Source organism: Schistocerca gregaria, chromosome X (assembly GCF_023897955.1).
Source record: "Schistocerca gregaria isolate iqSchGreg1 chromosome X, iqSchGreg1.2, whole genome shotgun sequence".
NCBI classification, from domain to species: domain Eukaryota; kingdom Metazoa; phylum Arthropoda; class Insecta; order Orthoptera; family Acrididae; genus Schistocerca; species Schistocerca gregaria.
The window spans coordinates 310,924,402-310,946,846 of NC_064931.1; positions in this window are offsets into that span (position 1 = coordinate 310,924,402).

Consider the following 22,445-nt stretch of genomic DNA (forward strand, 5'->3'; position numbering starts at 1 on the left):
ATTCACTATACCACACTATGAAAGTAAACTTTGTCCGCTATAGTATGGACCTTTCTCGGAATAGTATAAACGTTTAGTAATTTCTGCTTGGAAACGTACACCGTGGCTCACAGTCCACATTACACTGTAGGTCCACCTGAAACTGACTGAGGAAGTTCAAATGAAGACAAGGGCATACTACCTCAAATAGGAACACGAAGTAAAGAACTATGGAATTTCAAAGTACGCTTAGGGTTGCTGACAGCTTTACCTAAAGGCTGCACTGCTTTAACCTGAAGATACTTGGGAAAAAAATACTTTAAACACGAAAACCTATTGAGAAAATACAAGAAATCTGAATAAAATATTTAACTTACCGGCAGTAACAATGTTCGAAAGCTCATGCAAAATATCATCGCCGAAAGAAAAGTCCGAAGAGTCATTATTCCCACTCTCCATCTGCGCAGTTAGTCGCTGCAACTAATCGTTTGTAGCCCCTGACAAGAAGAAAATCTGATCTTTCTGCTCTAAGGGCATTTGCTTTATAATTATTTTCTTGTGACCAGTTTCTCGATGTGCGAGAATCAGTTCTTCGTCACTTTCCACATGACGTCAACTGCTTCATACACTGGTGTCGAAAATTAAATCAACAAATGGAAATTTTTCAAGGTTGCGTTAATTTTGCCACAAAGCAGTACAAGCAGGTTATAGTAAAGTAGGGGCAATGTAAAGAATACAAAATATAAACAACTGCAACATGCATAACAGTAGACAAAAATGTACGGTTTTTCTAACTTACACTCATATTCTGACAACTGGTTAATGTGCTGAATTTGGAGTGTGACCACCTCTGGTGGTCTCTGACAACGACGGGGTATGCTGTGAATCATGTCATGAATTTCATGTTGAGGCAATATCGCCTATTCTTCCTGCAGAGCTGCGCGCAAGTCTTGGAGAGTAGTTGGTGGATGCTGACGCGATGAAAACCATGTCACTAGTGTGTCCCAGACGTGCTCTATGGGATTCAAATTGGGAGAGCGAGCAGGCCACGCCATGCGTGCAAATTCTTCCGTTTCCAAGAAAACATCAACCACCCGTGCTCTATGAGGTCGAGCATTATCGTTCATCAGTACCAAGTCTGGGCCCACAGCATCTCGCAACAACCCTTCGTGAGCTCCCAAGATCTCGTCACGGTAGATGACAGGAGTTAAACCTTGCCGATTCAGCCGTACAATTTCATGAAGAGCTGTTCGAGTTGTCAACATAATCCCTGCTCACACCACTAGGGACCCACCTTGACGTCGATCTCTTTCCACAATGTTTGGGCCCCGAAATTGTATTCAACGTTACCTCCAGATGCGAAACCGTCGATAATCACTCTCCAGACAAAACTGAGACTCATCTGTGAAAAGAACATTGGCCCATTTTTCGACCGTCCAGGTGATATGTTGAAGTCTCCACTCTAGACGTTCCCTTCTGTGAAGACACGTCAGAGGTACATATACAGCAGCTCTCTGACAATAAAGGCCACTCTGCTGAAGCCTTTTTTACACCATTTGCCTCCATACAACACGTCCAGTGGATGCTGCGAGGTCAGACGCCAGCTGCCGCGCAGTAGTAAGACGGTACTGTTGTGCCCTTACAGCCAAATAACAGTCCTCTCTTTCTGATGTCAATTGGTCGGCTCTGCCCTGACCTTCGGGATACTGAACCGGTCTCTCTAAACTGTCGCCACATCCAAAAATAACAGAACGATTCATGATAAACCATCGGATCATATCAGTTTGCGAGTGTATTGCCTTCATTCTTCCTATGGTCTTCCACCGCAGAGAGTATAGTAAGGGTCTTCTCTGTGCCATACTGCACCGTCTATAACTGTGTACACAGCGATTGCCGATGTGAAAGTACTCAAAAATGGTTCAAATGGCTCTGAGCACTATGGGACTCAACTGCTGTGGTCATTAGTCCCCTAGAACTTAGAACTACTTCAACCTAACTAACCTAAGGACATCACACACATCCATGCCCGAGGCAGGATTCGAACCTGCGACCGTAGAAGTCGCACGGTTCCGGACTGCGCGCCTAGAACCGCGAGACCACCGCGGCCGGCTGAAAGTACTCAGCAAACAACACCCCGTTTGATAGATGCCCTGACGTTATCATTGGCGTGGTTGTCCGTTGAACCGGAATACCATCTTCCGTGCAGAACACGATCGTACAGACATCTGTTGAAAATTTGAATGATTAAATCATGAATTATACACAAGACGGTGAAATAGCGGTTTGGTACTTGATTATTGAAGATTAATGTACTTGCCTACTGACTCCGATCAAGGCTCTCAATGATGGTTGTCTCAGACGAGAAAGACGTTTCTCTCGTTATCTTTTCATACTTTTGAATGAGTGACTATTTACTTTCTGTCGCGCGCATTCATTTCAACGATTCTCGAGCTATTGCTCAAGTAGTATAAGATACGCTTCGTTGAAAAAAAAAAATTAGGAATTTCGTCTACCACAGTACTCTTCTCCCCCTAGATATGGTTCGTTTAATCCCCTTAACGTTACATCCCACCATCCGTCCTAGCTATGCACTGTTTTCCTTCATCCTGGCTGCCCATCAGCATCGTTCATGATAAAAGAAACATTTATTCGTTCTCTATATAAGTTCTAATGTGACTATCGCTTTTCCCTTTTGCAACCATCTCAGCATATCTTCTGGTTTCATCTTCCCCTTTCTTTCGATGGTTTCACTTAAAAGGTACCTGAAACATATCCGCATTACGTATTACGAAAATTTTAGACGTACTTATGAACTCACCACATTATAAAGAATCCGAAACTATTTTCAACAAATATATTGACTTTTTTGTTTTCCGTTTGCTTTTAACGCCCAGACTGAAAGTGATTTCAACTTTGCTACTGCAAATCTTAAGTATTTTTTAGCGCGTGACGTGAAAGTAAATTCCAGAAGGTTAATAGAATTGGCACTAAGGATTCAAGAAACAGGCAAAATTTATGTATAACGTACGAAAGGAATATGTGAAGCAAAATTTTTGTATGTTGTTCTGAAAATAATGATTTTTATTTATGCTGCATTCTCGTTACGACTTCCGTACCGGTGGATGCTTTCGTGGCGACTACATTGTTCTACACACGAATGCAATAACTGTCCTGTTGCTGACGTAACAGGAAGTGGCGGTTATTCAATTGCCTTGCACGGGAAGCGTGGGTAACTGTCGAGGCAGCCAACCGTGCCTAATTCGTGGCCGCTATTGAGACGAGAGAACAGTTACAGACAGCCAAACCAAAACAGCACCACTTTATTTACAGACAGATCGCGTGACGAGTACGTTACTTATGAAATTACATTTCGATGACGTTACTACTTCATTGTGTTAGTGGAAGCAGTGTACTAGGTTCTATGAATGGGCATAAAAATAAAACGAGTGAGATATATAGTTTCAGTAGTGCTGTATAAAGAACAAGACGTATCAAAAATATGATTCCTTATTTTTTTACTATATCGTAGATCTCTCGACAATAAACCTTGTCCAGTCGTTAGAAGAAAGCACAAGTCACATCCATTTATAAGAAGGGTAGTAATCCGCAAAACTAAAGTCCAACATTCTTGACATTGATTTGTTGCAGAATGTTAAACATATTTAGAGCTCAAACATAATGAGAAATCTCGAACAGAAAGACCTCGTCCATGCCAACTAGCAAGTACTCCGAAAAAAATAATCGAAGATGTGAAATCCATCTCGCACTTTTCTTACATTACATACTTTATATTTTTATTCTCGTATCTGAAACATACATATTACAGACAGTTATGACTGCAATACTCTTGCCCAAAAGTTGACCACTTACAATGAATTTTCTGTTCCTTGATGACGCCCATCATCTGTGCAGGAGGCTGTACACAATCGGCGTTGAAGGGTATGATGAACAGTCTGGTCTTCTGCACAGTCACACTGAATATAATCTTGATCAGTGTAGCCCCATCTTTCCAAATCAACCTTTGATACTCCACATCTCAGTATATTCAGGGACTTTCGAGTCGTCCACTTCTCGTCATAGCCAGGACGTAAAGTTTTTTCAGCCTGGGGGACTGTAGGCCGTCCTCCTCTTTAGTTGCAACCTAGCTTTTTCAGCAGTGATTCTAGGTGCCGTTGATGTTCTAAGGAAACTCCTCCTTGACTTCAGCCGTTGCGGGTGCATCTCTTGCCCGTACAGAGGATGGGCTCTCTGCTGATCTATTGTCTGTATTTTATCATTCGCAGCTATTTTTCTTCGAAGAGAAGATGGTGCCATTCCTGTAAACTGGTAAAGCCATTCGACTGGAGTGGATTTCAAGGAGCTTTTTATGGCTCTGCAGGTGTCATGGAGAGCTGTGTTCATCTGTTTGGCATGTGTTGAGTTATAAAAGTGTGTGTATGTGTCTGCAGCTTACGAGCGCTGAACACCGGGGCTATCAGCTCCCTTATACACATTGAAAGAAACGACTGTGGGTGAAATGACTAAAATTGTTGTCACCCAGTGAGAAGGAAACCTATAAAATATTATAAAATACTACTCATTCAAAAAAGGTTCAAATGGCTCTGAGCACTATGGGACTCAACATCTGAGGTCATCAGTCCCCTAGAACTTAGAACTACTTAAACCTAACTAACCTAAGGACATCACACACATCCATGCCCGAGGCAGGATTCGAACCTGCGACCGTAGCAGTCGCGCGGTTCCGGACAGAAGTGCCTAGAACCGCTCGGCCACCGCGGCCGGCAACTCATTCACTCACCCTCACCTCACTCGCGCTAACTTACAGTCACTTAAATTATACTAAACAGGGCATGCATACTCTCCCCCAGAACAACGTAGTGCCATGTCAGAAGTACTTATAGTTTTACGTTGACTGCCCCCTATCCTCACCCAGCCTGTGATCCTGGTAGTTTCCGAAGACGATATTTACTACTGGAAACTTTTGACTTGCATTATGCACCGTGCTTCCTGAAAGTAAGAGATCTATCAAGTATCAGTCCTAGATATTTTGGTATCTCACAGTTTTCATGTTCGACATTTGACCGTAATATCATTAATCTGCGACTAGTTTCCTTGTTTCTCAAACGAAAGCACACACTTGTGCCTTTCAGGGATTAGGTTTAAGGTGGTTTGTGTTGAAGCAGATGGAATCCTGTTTAGCGCATTCGTAAGGGTGTTCTCCACTGATTCAAAATCTGTGCTCTGGGTAGATAGAGAAAGTTCATCAGGATAAAAGAAGCTCCTGTTATGGGTTGGTCATTCTTGTATAAATTGAACAGAATTAGAGTCAGCACACTTTCCTGTGGGAAGCTGTTTTTCTGAAATCTCCATCGGCTACTCTATTCTTGCTAGTCGACGAAGAGCCTGCGATTCTGCAAAAGAGTGGCGATGAGCCTATTTAGGCCAAAATCTTTGATCAGGTTGTAGGCCTTGACTACTAGTAGGCGGTAACTGACAGACACGACATATTGAAAGCTTTGGATCAAATCACTCAGGTAGATGCAGTATTTTTCCAAAAAGTATTTGACTCACAACCACATCTACGTTTATTTCAAAAGTACTACAATATGGTGGATCAAGCAAAATTTCTGACTGGAATGAGGATAGTTTGATACAGAGGGCGCAGTAAGTTATCTTGGATGGATATTCATCGACAGATATAAAAGTGGGTTCATTAGCGTCGTAGGAAAGAGTATTGCGACCCTTGCTGTTCCTGTTGTATGTTAATGGCCTTGTGGATGATATTAATAATAACCTCAGATTGTTTGCAGATGTTACAGTTACCTTTAATGAAGTACTGTCTGAAGGAAGTAGCATTAAAATTTCAAAGTGGTGTCAAAATTTGTAACCTACTTTAAATGTTCAGAAATGTAAAATTGTGCACTGCACAAAATGAAAACAATAATAAAGAAATGTAGCATCCTACGACTATAACATCAACGAGTGAAAGTTGGAATTGCCCAACTCATACAAATACCTGGATGTAGCACTTTGCAGGGATATGAAATAGAACCATCACCTAGCCTCAATCGTGGATATAGCAGGAGGTAGACTTTTGTTTATTAGTAGAATACTGGGGAAATGTAATCAGCCTACTAAGGAGATTGCTCACAGACCACTCGTGTGATCCATCCTAGAGTATCGCTCAACTGTGTGGGATCCCTAACAAATAGGACTGACGGGGGATATTGAACATATACAGAGAACGGCTACACGAATGGTCACAGATTGTTCGACAAGTGGGAGAGTGTCACAGAGATGTAGAAAGAATTGAACTGGCAGACTGTTGAAGATAGACGTTAACTATCCCAAGAAAGTCTACTTACAAAGTTCTAGAACTAGCTTTAAATGAGGACTCTAGGAGTATACTACAACCCTCTTCGTATCGCTCCCATAGGGATCGTAAGGACAAGCTTAACTTAATTACAGCACGCATGGAGACCTTTAAACAATCATTCTTCCCGCTTTCCATATATGAATGGAACGGAGAAAACTCAAATAAATGGTACAATGGTCATGCACTTCACGGTGGTTTGAAAAATTTAGATGTAGATGTAGTGTCGCTTAAAGGTCCACAAATTTTGTCATGCACCAGTCAATATCCTAAATATAGCGATATCACCGTGCGTGCTGAACTAACTCATACCATAATTCAGAGAATAAGTGTTAAAAAAGGAACAGAAGACAAAAGATTTTATGTTGATACTCGCAGTGAGTCCCCTTTCAAACTTGTGGTGAGAACACTGTTTCACAAGACTGCATCGAATCCCATGCCCTTCACAGTGATCACTCAATACCTGACACTGTTCACACTCCTTACATACACTGGCAGGGCAGGTAACAACAACAACCACTAACAACACTAATGCACTTGCTGGCCATTATACATGTCACAGTTTCTTGCAACTCTATTCATTTACATACCCCTCGATGGCATGTACGTGCACTAAGCTACATCGATATCTGGTCATATTTTCAGGGTGTTTCACTTTCTGTAGTCAGGCAGTATTTTAACGAATGGCTCTTAACTAGAAGAGACTCTTAATCTGAATAAAAATACTGCGCTGGAGGAAGTACTTTCAACTTTAATTTAATTATATAAGGTTTGTTGGTAATATTAATTTATGTTGTGACTGTTAAAAATGGAGTTCAAAAAATAATAGACACCTCTCTTTAATGAGGAAGTGTTATCTAAATGAAAAGAGTTTTTCGGACAAATTTTTAATAATTGAATTCTCATATTACTTACTACAAATGTCCTGAGAGTGCCGATTAGCAGACAGACGACAACCAGAGTATATCAGGCAGACATGTACATGGCCAGAGCTTGGCATCACGGTATCGCAAGCCACGCCTTCAATGACATCCCTACTCTCGTATTTGTTGAGAGAACTCAGAATGCCACATTTTCAGTGTTATCAATCCACTGCGTAGCCATTCCTACATTGTCAGGGAGATATACTCTTCCAGAAGCCAAACGCCCATGAAAACACGTCCACTGTTTTCAACGCACTGTCCAAGACGTTCGTCAAACACCTCTGACCAGCGTGTTCAATATCTAGGAGGCAGAACACGAGGTTATACATGCCGTAAGTGAGGCTAATGACACACTCGTCCTGGCAGCTGACAAAGGCAATATGACGATTGTGTTACAGTAAAATGACTACTGGCAGAAGAGTGAGATGGGACTACAGGATCCAGCATTCAAGCACACTAAGAAAAATCCTACTCCGTGGTGACCAGGAAGACCATCTCAGTCCTCAACAACTCAGGACTGGACAATGGTACGGGCTGAAAGCTGTAACGCAGAGCATCGATACCATCGTGGCTGTATGACCTCCTGAAAATACACGAAGAGGAAATTTCACTAGAGTCTACAGTGAACACTATAAATTCGCAACATATGACATAGCGAAACACCTGGCACAGCAGCTGAAACATTTCGTGGGTCACTGTTCACACCATGTCAACAACTCTACAGTCTGTGAAAGTGCTTCAAGAGATACGTCTGGACAAGGGTGATCACCTTGTCAGATTCGACGTCACGTCTCTCTTCACATAGGAATCACTAGAAGGTTCCATGGAATACCTAGAGAATCACTGCGAGAGCGACACGATGAAACTGTTGCTTACCATTACTTGCTTCCATTGTGGTGAAGTTCTATGAACAAATAGACGGAATTGGCATCACCAGACTATATATGGAACTCTTCGAGGAAACAGCTCTAGAAACAACGCACATGACACAATAATGTTCTGCACATATTCGAATGACACATTCGTGGTTTGCCTGTGTGATATGGAAAACCTACAACCTATTCGTACAATAATTCCTGTGTATCTTTTAACAGCACACATGAGGATGCCAGATCCACCATGGATGCGGAAGAAAAGGGTTACCTACTGTTCCTAGACATTCCGAAAAAGAAGAATCCTGACAGTACCCTGGAAATTCCATCTACAGGAAGACGAAACGCGTGAACATGAAACTAAACGCCGATAGATAGTGTCATCCGGTAGCACATTTGTTCTAAGCAGCCTAGTACGCAGAACGTGAGCTATATGCAACAAGGAAAGTCTGCCTACTAAGTCGTAGCGTCTTCGTGAAACCTTTCGCTCGAGCGGCTTCTCTAAGAAACAAGTAATACGCGGTCTCCAGTGGAGCGAGAAAAAAAATCTGGTAGCATAAACATGGCGCCTAGCGTTCCTTCCATAAGCAGGACGACCACAGACAACATTTTCAGAAAAGTGGGGAAGCTAGCTAAACTTTTTATGCAATATTACCAATATAAATTGTTGATTGGAAAAGTCAGCAAACACCAAGTAGGGACTAACGCCGTCAGCGACGTTCCAAAGGGGTATGTGTAAATAGTGTAGACTTTTTGTACTGTGTCAGATCTTTGTATTTTGCTTCATTTGTCATCAAATTACCATGAAAAATAATAAAATGAAGATTTTTTTGGACCCGGACAGTCGGCAATGCTGGAAGTGATAAAGGGTGCGCGATGCACATTGCACCTGAGTTTTACTGTTTGTTTTCCAAGTCCTTTTGTTTATATAGCACTTTTCCACGAAAAAAAAGAACACTGAAGTAGTACTTATCACCATCAATGAACCGTTTTTCAAACTTATCCATAAAAATATGTAATACTCAATCGCTCTTATCCCAATCAGAATCGTTCTCATCATCACTAAAACTGCATAGGTACCCGATTTCTTTCTCTTATTCTGAGTCTTCCGCAAAAATATAATTTAAAATGGTTACGAAAATATATCAAAAAAGATTCATAACTTTATGATGTAGAAATATGGACCTAATGGTTGATCTGGTTGAATGACAACAATCGTGTATTGAAGTCAGTGTCTGGTTTCCATTGAAACAGAGGCATTCATATACATTATTAACTTCTTGCCATCTGTTGATTACAGATGACTGAAGTGACTGTGTTTTTATATTAGCACTTCTCCATATACGGGACGTACATGCAGCTCTTTCGAATTGCTTTGACTTACTTCTAGCAGGGTGGAAATTTTGAGGCATCAACAGGATGTGATTTCGAAACTATCATAGCTACTTTTCAAATGGTAAGTTTTTGAAAAAGTCGCTAATCTTACATCAGTAATGAAACTGAGAGTTTTGAAGACGTGCAGATGACACACAAAGCTTTCTAGGGTCTCAGAAACTTCACATGCCATAGGTAAATGGCTTAAATTTTTGAATGCTACTTGATATATTTCAGAATTCTTCAATATAGTCAAGAGCCTTTAGCCCATTTTCTATAGTATGTGGGGTTAAAATCGTATCGTGCGAATGCGTGCAAATCAGTGAGTGAGCTACAAAAAGTCCAAATGTGTGTGAAATCTTATGGGACTTAAGAGCTATGGTAATCAGTCCCTAAGCTTACACACTACTTAACCTAAATTATCCTAAGGACAAACACACACACCCACATCCGAGGGAGGACTCGAACCTCCACCGGGACCAGCCACACAGTCCACGACTGCAGCGCCCAAGACCGATCGGCTATTGCCGCGCGGCTGAGTGAGCTACAAAACAACTCTTTCGTGTAATGATGTGAGGTCAATGTATCTTCGTGCGTTTCCCACCCCCATTTACATCCAAACTGTGGAGTTTCTCTTGATGATGGCTGTGTTGCTTAGCGTGATCAAAAAATGGCAGTATCATTATTACGGATCAAAATATTAGAATCAGTATTACTATTACCGGCAAGATACATAAACTTAGTATCTGATTCTTCGTTTGCGCTTTATTCATAATGATTAATAATTCGTTTTTACAATGTGTCCTTCAGATACGTGATATTCACTGCATTTGTGATAAACGATTTTCACTCGTTGCCTACCAAGGGATGGTACTTCTCCGCACTCCCAATGACTGATGAAATTTTCACGAACGCCTACTTGAAACTGATGTTCTTCAGTTCTGTGCTGAAGTTTGGAAGACGATTTCGATCGGCTCTGCTAATATGGTAGTCTCGCAATTCAGCTGTGTTGCGATGACAGTGCTCCATATCTTTTATGGAATGTATTTTGTAGCAATCAAAAATGAAAGTGATACCGTTTGCTGAGTATGATGTTATGAGTTCAAAAATATATTGTGAAATGGTTCCGAAAGTTTGTTGCACATTTTCATGCAATGATACTATTAATAGCAATATTGCATTGTAAACATGAAACGACAAAATGATGTTAATAGTATACGTTTGTTTATTATCATAGGTATTTTAAAGAATCAAACTTGATAAAGAAAGGACTGCATAGATAAGAAACTTACGCGCGACGAGCATCATGCATCATGTTTGCATTTTCACTTGCTGACTGCCAGGGTCCCAAATAATTTAAGTTTTTTTTTATAATAATATGATGACAAACGAAGCAAAAGGTTAAAGTTTCGAACAATACAAAATGGTAGCACCATTTATATTTTCTGACACCTTTGGATCGTTGCTGACGGCCTTAGTCTCAAGTAGGCGTTTGCTGACTTTTTCGATCAATAATTTATGTTGCTTATATAGCATGAAAAGATTAGACTGTATAAGATAATTTCTAGACATACACTTTACATCATGTTAGAAAGTCGTTGGCGTTGCATGCCGCAGAATCTAAACTCTTTGATAATGTCAACAACATGTTAAACATCAAGTAGCATAAAACAGTCCACTGTTTGGTCACGGCCTCCCGTACTAGAAACGACGAGCTTGAGAAACGAAATGATGGATGGGAATAGTCAGAGCAACACAGCAGGAAGAGATGAGGCTTCGCACTCTCGTTTTACATTTCTCTCGATCCACAGGTTTATGGGAAATTCAGAATTCATATGAAAGTTAAAAAAAGATGTCTGCATTTTACGGCGTTTCTATGAGAAACGCGAAGCGTTTTGAAAATGTGCTTTCACGTTGCCTCGTGTTAATCCCGATAAAGCCAAGATCCTTTCTGACAGTGAATAATTCATGGTGAGCGCTCGCTGGCAGCGACAATAACGAAATTCCCTTCTCTGCCACCGTGTCGCTGGCGCACGACACATCGCTTTACCAGTTTGCATACAGAATGAATTTGAACACTTGACCATTAATGATATCCCATTCATCTCGGAGCCCAGGACGTGATGAACAATGTTCTTCATACGTACATATTTAGACACTGAAATGGAACCAGATCGAGATTTGAACTGCACACTGTTGATAGCATGTCGCGCTATAATAATTCCAGTTATTTGCAGTTTTAATGAACCGAAGAATCAGTACTATTTATGGCGCGCCGTTATCTTTTTTGTCGTTTTGTTCACTGTGGTTCAACTCTTGTGTCGCGGTGACCAAAAAGTTTGGGGAGCGGTCTTGTCTTCTGCATATTAACATGGTACGATTCCAGTTATTATAGCAGATTAGAGAATATATCGTATATTCTCGATGAAAACTAAAATGATTTTCGGCATAGTGCAACATCTACAGATCAATTTGGAAAAAACTAATTTATTTATGGAAATATACAGTACAATCACCAACAAATTTTACATATTCACATACACCTTTGCCTTTAACCCAAATGAATACAGATTCGTTAACAGATATTTTCCTCCTGTTCCGAGTATAAAATGACAAAGAAGAAGGCGAAACATATGCAGATTTACCAAAATCCTTATTAGCCAATTCAGAAATATGGTAAGTGCGAAAAGCAATAATGTCTCTGTCAACAAAACTTTCAAGTCCAGGAACACTTGGTACTCCAGTACCTCCTCGAACAATGGCAACAGTAAACCATCCGTTACCATGACCAAACGTATCGTTTATATCTAAACTAAAATTAAGTCTACAACCGACGAAAACAGCAGGACCATCCAGCAGAGCTTGTGCAGCGACAGACTTAACTGGAATACGATTCTTCTTGTCTCCAGCTGTTGTAGCAAATTCGATGTTCTCGATGGTCTTGTAGACTGTTTGTTTAGAACGGCGGCGATATCTTCTGTAAGGCATCTTGGCAGCGTTCAATGCAGTTGCCTGTGCAGCAGCAGCAGCGCGACGTAGCCGCTACGCGGCACTCGCTCGCTTATATACATGTCCGAACACGCGTGACCTTGACGGCCTGGTTCCAATGAACGGGCAAGAAATGGGGTTATTACATTTTTGGAGCCTACAAAGCACTCTACCTATACACAGCGGGTATAACTGTAACTTTTGCTTTGTTTAATGATACTTACAAAGAACTGCTAATTACTAGTTATGGTGCTGCACCTACCCTCATATTAACGCTAATTTATTTAATACACAAAAATGACTGATTTTCTATTAAAAAGAGGTAACCTAAATGCCGTCGACTATCACCTTAGTTCTCAACGATTCTGTTAGGACAACTTTTGTTCTCTGCGTTTCCATTTATTATTGTAATCCTTTATAAGGCAGCAGTTAATTTAAGGAAGTTACAGAGGAACAATGTGGTAACCTGTGAGAGAGTTAAGCCATAAATAATGGAAGTGAAGGAAAGCGAAAGTGTACTACATCTATTCGCAATAGACCCAGTACATATATCACAAATGGGCGTACATTTTCGGTTGTTTATAAAGAGCATTGCGATGACGATGAGAAATGAAAGAAATGAAAGTGCCTTTTCATATAGTAGAGAGCATGCGTGCAAGGTATTTTATGCAATATCGATTTCAGCAACGTATACTAGGAAATGTTCCGGTTGAAGTGTTCACGATCAATAAAATTTATATCGCAAATTCTCAGTTTTGTGCAGAAGTTCTTAAGATAAACTAAGACCTAGATGCTTATTACTTCAAGATAAGAAAGCTACTGGACCTTTTTCTGCGCCAGGGCAAGTGCCTAATTCGGAATTTGAGTAACTCATAATTATGTGAAAATTTTCTTCCATAGCGTGACTGACAACTTCTTATGTGAAATCCAGCTGTGATTCTACCTTGCTGCTGCCCTTGATTATGTACTATGATTTAAAAGGAATGAGTGCTAACCAGCCGAAATGCCTATAGTTAATTCAGTGGGTATTTCGTCACAAGCTGGAAGTCATTGTTGTTGTGGGCTTCAGTCCTGAGACTGGTTTGAGGCAGCTCTCCATGCTACTCTATCCTGTGCAAGCTCCTTCATCTCCCAGTACCTAATGCAGCCTACATCCTTCTGAATCTGCTTAGTGTATCCATCTCTTGGTCTCCCTCTACGATTTTTACCCTCCACGCTGTCCTCCAATGCTAAACTTGTGATCCCTTGATGCCGCAGAACATGTCCTACCAACCGATCCCTTCTTCTGGTCAAGTTGTGCCACAAACTCCTCTTCTCTCCAATTCTATTCAATACCCCCCTCATTAGTTATGTGATCTACCCATCCAATCTTCAGCATTCTTCTGTAGCACGACAATTCGAAAGCTTCTATTCTCTTCTTGTCCAAACTATTTATCGTCCATGTTTCACTTCCATGCATGGCTACACTCCATACAAGTAGTTTCAGAAACGACTTCCTGACACTTAAATCTATACTCGATGTTAACAAATTTCTCTTCTTCAGAAACTCTTTCCTTGACATTGACACACTACATTTTATATCCTTTCTACTTCGGCCATCATCAGTATCACCCGACTTAATTCGACTACATTCCATTATTCTCGTTTTGCTTTTGTTGATGTTCATCTTATATCCTCCTTTCAAGACACTGTCCATTCCATTCAACTGCTCTTCCAAGTCCTTTGCCGTCTCTGATAGAAATACAATGTCATCGGCGAGCCTAAAAGTTTTTATTTCTTCTCCCTGGATTTTAATACCTACTCCGAACTTTTCTTTTGTTTCCTTTACTGCTTGCTCAATATACGGATCATCGGGGAAAGGCTACAACCCTGTCTCACTCCCTTCCCAAGCATTGCTTCAATTTCATGCCCCTCGACTGTTTTAACTGCCATCTGGTTTTTGTACAAATTGAAAATAGCCATTCGCTCCCTGTATTTTACCCCTGCCACCTTTAAAATTTGAAAGAGAGTGTTCCAGTCAACATTGTCAAAAGCTTTCTCTAAGTCTACAAATGCTAGAAACGTAGGTTTGCCTTTCCTTAATCTTTCTTGTAAGATAAGTCGTAGGATCAGTATTGCCTCACGTATTCCAACTTTTCTACGGAATCCAAACTGATCTTCTCCGAGGTCGGCTTCTATCAGTTTTTCCATTCGTCTGTAAAAAATTCGCGTTAGTATTTTGCAGCTGTGACTTATTAAACTGATAGTTCGGTAATTTTCACATCTGTCAACACCTGCTTTCTTTGGGATTGGAATTATTATATTTTTCTTGAAGTCTGACGGTATTTTGCCTGTCTCATACATCTTGCTCACCAGACGGTAGAGTTTTGTCAGGACTGGCTCTCCCAAGGCCGTCAATAGTTCTAATGGAATGTTGTCTACTCCCGGGGCCTTGTTTCGACTCAATTCTTTCAGTGCTCTGTCAAATTCTTCACGCAGTATCGTATCTCCCATTTCATCTTCATCTACCTCCTCTTCCATTTCCATAATATTGTCCTCAAGTACATCGCCCTTATATAGACCCTCTATATACTCCTTCCACCATTCTGCTTTCCCATCTTTGCTTAGAACTGGGTTTCCATCTGAGCTCTTGATATTCATACAAGTGGCTCTCTTTTCTCCAAAGATCTCTCTGTAGGCAGTATCTATCTTACCCATAGTGAGATAAGCCTCTACATCCTTACATTTGTCCTCTAGCCATGCCTGCTTAGCCATTTTGCACTTCCTGGCGATCTCATTTTTGAGACGTTTATATTCCTTTATGCCTCCTTCTTCTTCTTCTTTCGTTTCACCCTCTTTGGGGTACGCTGGATCAATCATTTCTTTGCGCGTTGTTCTTTTCTTAGGGTCCAGTATTTCTTTATTCTTTCTGATCATCTTCTCCTCTCTTCTTCCGAGATGAAGGGTTTGGACTTTTGTGTGGATGTATCTTGAAACCTTATGTTTTCATCTTTAGTAATTAATTTAGCAGTTCGATCAGTAATTGAATTTTCTGTAATCTGTAATTCCACTAGGTCTTTCTCAGTTTCTTTAAACCAGTTGGGCTTCGTTTTTCGGTTACGGAAGAAGTCAAAGATTTGTTTAGATAATCTGTTGGAATTCATTCTGAGAAGATGACCATAAAAATTTATTCTCCTTTTTCGCATAGAATCTGAAAGTTTTTCAATTTTCTTGTAGAGAGTTTCATTTTTGATGTATATAATCTTATTGTCTTGAAATTTTGGCCCAATGATTTTTCTTAAAATTTTCCTTTCCTTTACCTCAAGTTTCTCCATTTGGTCTTTGAAATTCATGTTAAGTGTTTCTGCTGCATACAGTGCTTCTGGCTTAATCACTGTCTTGTAATGCGTAATTTTGGACCCCCATGAAAGGGATGTTTTGTTGTATGTATTTTTTGTTAGTTGGAAGGCCAATTGAAGTTTATTTTTTCTGGATTCCATTGCTTTGCTTTCCCCAGCATTCCTACTAATCCATTCTCCAAGATATTTTAATTCTTTTACTATTTCAATCTTCTGTTCTTGAACTTTGAGGTATTTACATGAGTGCTTGATGTTTGTCAATATCTTAGTTTTTTCAAAGAAGACGTGAAGACCAATTTTAGCTGCTTGTTTCTTGCCTCCTTCATTTACTGCATTTTTATATTTTCTCCTTTCATCAATTAAATTCAATATTTCTTCTGTTACCCAAGGATTTCAACTAGCCCTCGTCTTTTTACCTGCTTGATCCTCTGCTGCCTTCACTACTTCATCCCTCAGAGCTACCCATTCTTCTTCTACTGTATTTCATTCCCCCATTCCTGTCAGTTGTTCCCTTATGCTCTCCCTGAAACTCTGTACAACCTCGGGTTTAGTCAGTTTATCCAGGTCCCATATCCTTAAATTCCCGCCTTTTTCCAGTTTCTTCAGTTTTAATCTACAGTTCATAACCAATAGATTGTGGTCAGAGTTCACATCTGCCCCTGGAAATGTCTTACAATTTAAAACCTGGTTCCTAATTCTCTATCTTACCATTATATAATCTATCTGATACCTTCTAGTATCTCCAGGATTCTTCCATGTATACAGCCTTATTTTATGTTTCTTGAACCAAGTGTTAGCTATGATTAAGTTATGCTCTGTGCAAAATTCTAACAGACGGCTTCCTCTTTCATTTCTTACCCATAATCCATATTCACCTACTATGTTTCCTTCTCTCCCTCTTCCTACTCTCGAATTCCAGTCACCCATGACTATTAAATTTTCGTCTCCCTTCACTACCTGAATAATTTCTTTTATCTCATCATACATTTCTTCAATTCCTTCGTCATCTGCAGAGCTAGTTGGCATATAAACTTGTACTACTGTAGTAGGCTTGTGCTTTGTGTCTATCTTGGCCACAATAATGCGTTCACTATGCTTTTTGTAGTAGATTACCCGTACTCCTATTTTCTTATTCATTATTAAACCTACTCCTGCATTACCCCTATTTGATTTTGTATTTGTAATCCTGTATTCACCTGACCAAAAGTCTTGTTCCTCCTGCCACCGAACTTCTCTAATTCCCACTATATCTAACTTTAACTTATCCATTTCCCTTTTAAATTTTCTAACCTACCTGCCAGATTAAGGGATCTGACATTCCACGCTCCGATCCGTAGAACGCCAGCTTTCTTTCTCCTGATAACGACGTCAAAATGGTTCAAATGGCTCTGAGCACTATGGGACTTAACATCTGTGGTCATCAGTCCCCTAGAACTTAGAACTACTTAAACCCAACTAACCTAAGGACATCACACACATCCATGCCCGAGGCAGGATTCGAACCTGCGACCGTAGCAGTATAACGACGTCCTCTTGAGTAGTCCCCGCCCGGAGATACGAATGGGGGACTATTTTACCTCCGGAATATTTTACCAAAGAGGACGCCATCATCATTTAACCATACAGTAAAGCTGCATGCCCTCGGGAAAAATTACGGCTGTAGTTTCCCCTTGCTTTCAGAGGTTCGCAGTGCCAGCACAGCATGGCCGTTTTGGGTAGTTTTACAAGGCCAGATCAATCAATCATTCAGACTGTTGCCCCTGCAACTACTGAAAAGGCTGCTGTCCCTCTTCAGGAACCATACGTTTGTCTGGCCTCTCAACAGATACCCCTCCGTTGCGGTTGCACCTACGTACCGTCTGTATCGCTGAGGCACGCAAGCCTCCCCACCAACGGCAAGGTCCATGGTTCATGGGGGGGGGGGGGGGGGGGGGGGGTCAGTTGCACATTCATTTAGAAATTCTATATGCAACAGCTTACCATAATATTCTGGACAATGGAAAAACAACTTTCATCCCATTTCAGTAAGTGTATTAAGCATTCAGTGACTGGAGACCGCCGGCCTTTGTGACCGAGCGGTTCTAGGCGCTTCAGTCCGGAACCGCGTTGCTGCTACGGCCGCAGGTCGGAATCCTGCCTCGGGCATGGATATGTGTGTGATGTCCTTAGGTTAGTTAGGTTCAAGTAGTTCTAAGTCTAGTGAACTGATGACCTCAGATGTTAAGTCCCATAGTGCTCAGAGCCATTTGAACCATTTTGACTGCAAGACCGAGAAATCAGTTTCAGAGCAACATCATAATAGGAGCATATTAGTATGAATATAATGCCTTTTACCTAGTTTTATCTCAATGAAAAATAGTTGGGAATTTAAGAAAGTTTTATGTGGTGTTTATCGTATTAAAAGGTGTAACTTACACTCATCTTTATTAAGTTTTCAGAGACATGTCTATTTTATTTCGAGTATTTTGAAGTACGTGAAAACTACACAGACACCTAAAAGAAGTAGCAATAAATTTCTGGGGAAAGCCTTTGACAAAGCAGAGACTTCTTAGCGTTTTCACAAATAATTTTCTCTGTGTGTCTGGCGAATCAACAGCATGCGACGATCAGCTATTTACTAGTTAAGATATAATTTAATGTTTCTGTTACCTTCATAAATAGCGAAGCTGTCGTAACTGCGTTAATATTATGCTTTACAGACAGATATAAATCATCGATTGTGTCAGATAAAGAAGCATGAAGGAGATATGAAATAACAATTTATTGTGGGTATTACTAAGAATCTTAAGGCCATTATCAGTTTCAAATGGTAATCTGAGGACGCTGATAAAACAGAATTGCTGAGATGATTAATACATATGAATTTCTGACTGTGTTGTTTGCAGAAGCCATTTCAGGTTGGCATAATTGAAATTGTTCACCTGCGCTCCGGCCACACTACGTTTCCGCGTTAACCCGAAATTGTGAATTGAATACGAAGAGAACAGAACTGCTCCCGCGTTTATAACGTCGCTGTAATCCTCACAGACGCATAGAGTGTGTCGGACTTGCTTTGTCACGTACTGTGCTGTGTGTGCTGGCCACAATGTTCTACGCTCATTGCACGCTCGCCAACGGCAGCAAATATCCCGCGCGTCACCAACGCACAATGAGGCCAAAGTCACTTCAATCCTCGTAAGCCAGGCTGAATTTAATTCGGCATCAACGCTGATATAAACACAGCCCGCACTTCACCCATCCTTCACAGTGGCTTCTCACACAACGTTGGAAGCTATTAACGAAGTTAAAGCTATGGCGTCCGTTTACATTCGCAAGATTAGCGCATAACTTGTGCCACACTGCAATGGCCACCCGTTTAGTGACAACACAGAGCACTATCCTCCATATTGCAGTGTTTGTTGTGCAACGTCAGCCCTTCTGTCCGCTCACAATGTACTATAATCAGTGTCATTCTTTCTTGCTTTTGATATTTTTTGTATTTCTCTCATTTACCTCTTTCTTAATTCCGCTTTTTGTTTATCACCTTGAGTTCGCTTTAAGCTTTAGAGATGAAGTCGATGATCCTACGCTCTGCGAAATTTTAATACAACTGGATTTTTTTCATTAAGGCTTCATCAAATAAGGCAGACTATAGATAAAATTCCTTTGTAATTTCTAAAATCCTTTGGGTAAAGGGTAATCAAACGGCTCTTCAGTTTAGTATGAGACTGGAGACATAGTATCAGACTTTCAGGCAAAATTTTCACACAATTCCGAAAACAGCAAGCACAGATAAACGCGAGAATTATAACACAATCAGCTTAACAGCTGTTGTATCTAAATTTCTGGCTAGATTAATGTGCAAATGAATGGAAAAAAATGAGGATCTCTTAGACGACAATCGGTTTGGATTAGGAAAATCAGGCGCACCAGAGCAGCAGTTCTGATGTTTCGCTTGCTAATGGAAGCAAGAGGTACGACAAAATCAAGAACCATTCCTAGGATCTGTCGACTTATGAAAAGCTTTCGACAATGTAAAATGGTGCAAGATATTGAAAATTCTCATGAAAAGGGTGTAAGCTATAAGGAAACATACGTAATATACAATATGTTTAAGAACGAATAAGGAACAATAAGGCTGGAAAACCAAGAACGAAATGCTTGGATTATGAAGAGTGTAACACATGCAGGCTTTCGCTTCTACTCGTCATTCTGTATATAGAAGAAGCAAATACGGAAATACAAGACAGGTTCAGGAATGGGATTAAAATTCAGGGTCAAAGAAGATCACTGATAAGATTCGCTTATGACGTTGCCATCCTTAGTGAATGTGAAGCAGAATTACAGGACGTTTTGAATGCAAATGAAAACCGTAGTGAGTACAGAATATGGATTGGAAGTGAACTAAAGAAAGACGGAAGAAACGAGGAACAGTGGAAACGAGATTAGTGAGAAATTTGTGAGAAACCGGCTACTGAAACTGGAAACAATGACGACCATGAACCTTGGGAGCAAAATAACACGTGATGGACAAAGCAAAGAGGGCATAAAAAGCAGACTAGCACAGGCAAAGAGGGCAATACAGGCTAAAACAACAAGTTTGTTAGTATCAAACATTGATCTTAGTTGAAGAACATTTTTTTGAGAACGTATGACTGGAGCACAACATATTATAGACGGTGGGGGAAATGGAGAAGAAGAGAATCGAAGCGTTTGAGACATAGTGCTATAGAAGGATGGTGACAATAAGGTCGGCTGATAAGTCATGAGCCGGCCGCGGTGGTCTAGCGGTACTAGGCGCTTAGTCCGGAACCTCGCGACTGCTACGGTCGCAGGTTCGAATCCTACCTCGGGCATGGATGTGTGTGATGTCCTTAGGTTAGTTAGGTTTAAGTAGTTCTAAGTTCTAGGGGACTGATGACCACAGATGTTAAGTCCCATAGTGCTCAGAGCCATTTGAACCATTTGATAAGACATGCAGTGAAGAGGTAGTTTGGTTTTCACACACACACACACACACACACACACACACACACACACACACACACACACACACATGCTCGAGGGAGGATTCGAACCTCCGACGGGGGAGCTGCGCGAACCATGACAAGACGCCCCTGACCACGCGGCTACCACACGCGGTAAATAGATACTCCTCAGTAATGGCGAAGAAAGGAACTTACGGAAACACTGACAAGAAGAAAGGTCAAAATGACAGGACACGGGTTAAGACATCAAGGAACAACTTTCATGACACTAGCTCGAGTTTTAGACGGTAAAAACTGTATGGGAAGAAAGAGGTTAAAATACAGCCAACAAATAATTGGAGACGTTGAATGCAGGTGATACCCTAAGATAAAGAGATTGACAGAGGAGAGGAAGTCGTTGTGGGCTGCGACAAACTAAAGGACTGATGACCTTCCCCAAAAAATGACTTTCTTTCGTACGTGTCAGCTTTGGTATGACGTCACAAGCAGCTCCAATCACAGCCCTTTTGGTTCACATACTGGGTGTAAGGGATAGAAGTGTAGATATTTTTATTGATGACTGACGACAGTGCCAGCCGAGGTGGCCGAGCGGTTCTAGGTGCGACAGTCTGGAACCGCGCGACCGCTACGGGCGCAGATTCGAATCCTGCCTCGGGCATGGATGTGTGTGATGTCCTTAGGTTAGGTTTAAGTAGTTCTAAGTTCTAGGGGACTGATGACCTCAGAAATTAAGTCCCATAGTGATCAGAGCCATTTGAACCATTTGAACTGACGACAGTGCTCTTAACGATGTGGCATTTCCATCATCTGCAGACCAATAATTATAGATATTACGAGTAGTATGGTTTTAGGTTGATCACCACCCAGGGAAATGTAAGCCATTATTTTCCACTGGGCAACAGGTCAGATATCGACGTGTAAACATGTGGGCACAAAGCGCATACTCTATACTAACGAGCGTATTCCACTTAGTCCTGCAGTTAACGACCATACAGAAAACGTCAGGTAGTAAATTTTGTTAAGTGTTTGTGGGAAGATCGTTAGACACAAAGAAAAAAGAAAGCATCGAAATGGATACATATTTCGGTATCAGTGATCACAGTATGTGTACTTATATCCGTATCACTCTGTATATAAAGTCCTACTTACAATTAAGTTTCTCGTTATTTTTCTTTGAATTGTGATTCCAGACACATATCATTAAAAATATTACTGTCAAGTCTCCTATGGACAGTTGACTCGCCAAAAGCATTCAATATGGGGTACCTTAACATGATGTGATAATATACATTTCTGAGTAAAACATCCTGCGGGATTACAGAAAAAAATGTGGCCCCCAGCTACGTGCCCTCAGACTTTGAGTTGAAATATTAAAAGTTCTGGCTGGTTTCTTTGTCTAGGGGGTGGGATACGTAGTTACCGCATTACATGCCAAATACTGTTGAGCCTACATTATACAATATGAATACACACATGAATCGAATGGTCAAAGGTTCCTATCATTCGGCAATTGCGAATTTTGAATGTAACATAGAAATTTATAAATGAAAGATTGCAATTAAATAAAATCTGAAGGTCCTATTTTAACGACTTTAAATGACGAGTACGATAGCAGAAGTACTTTTAAAAAT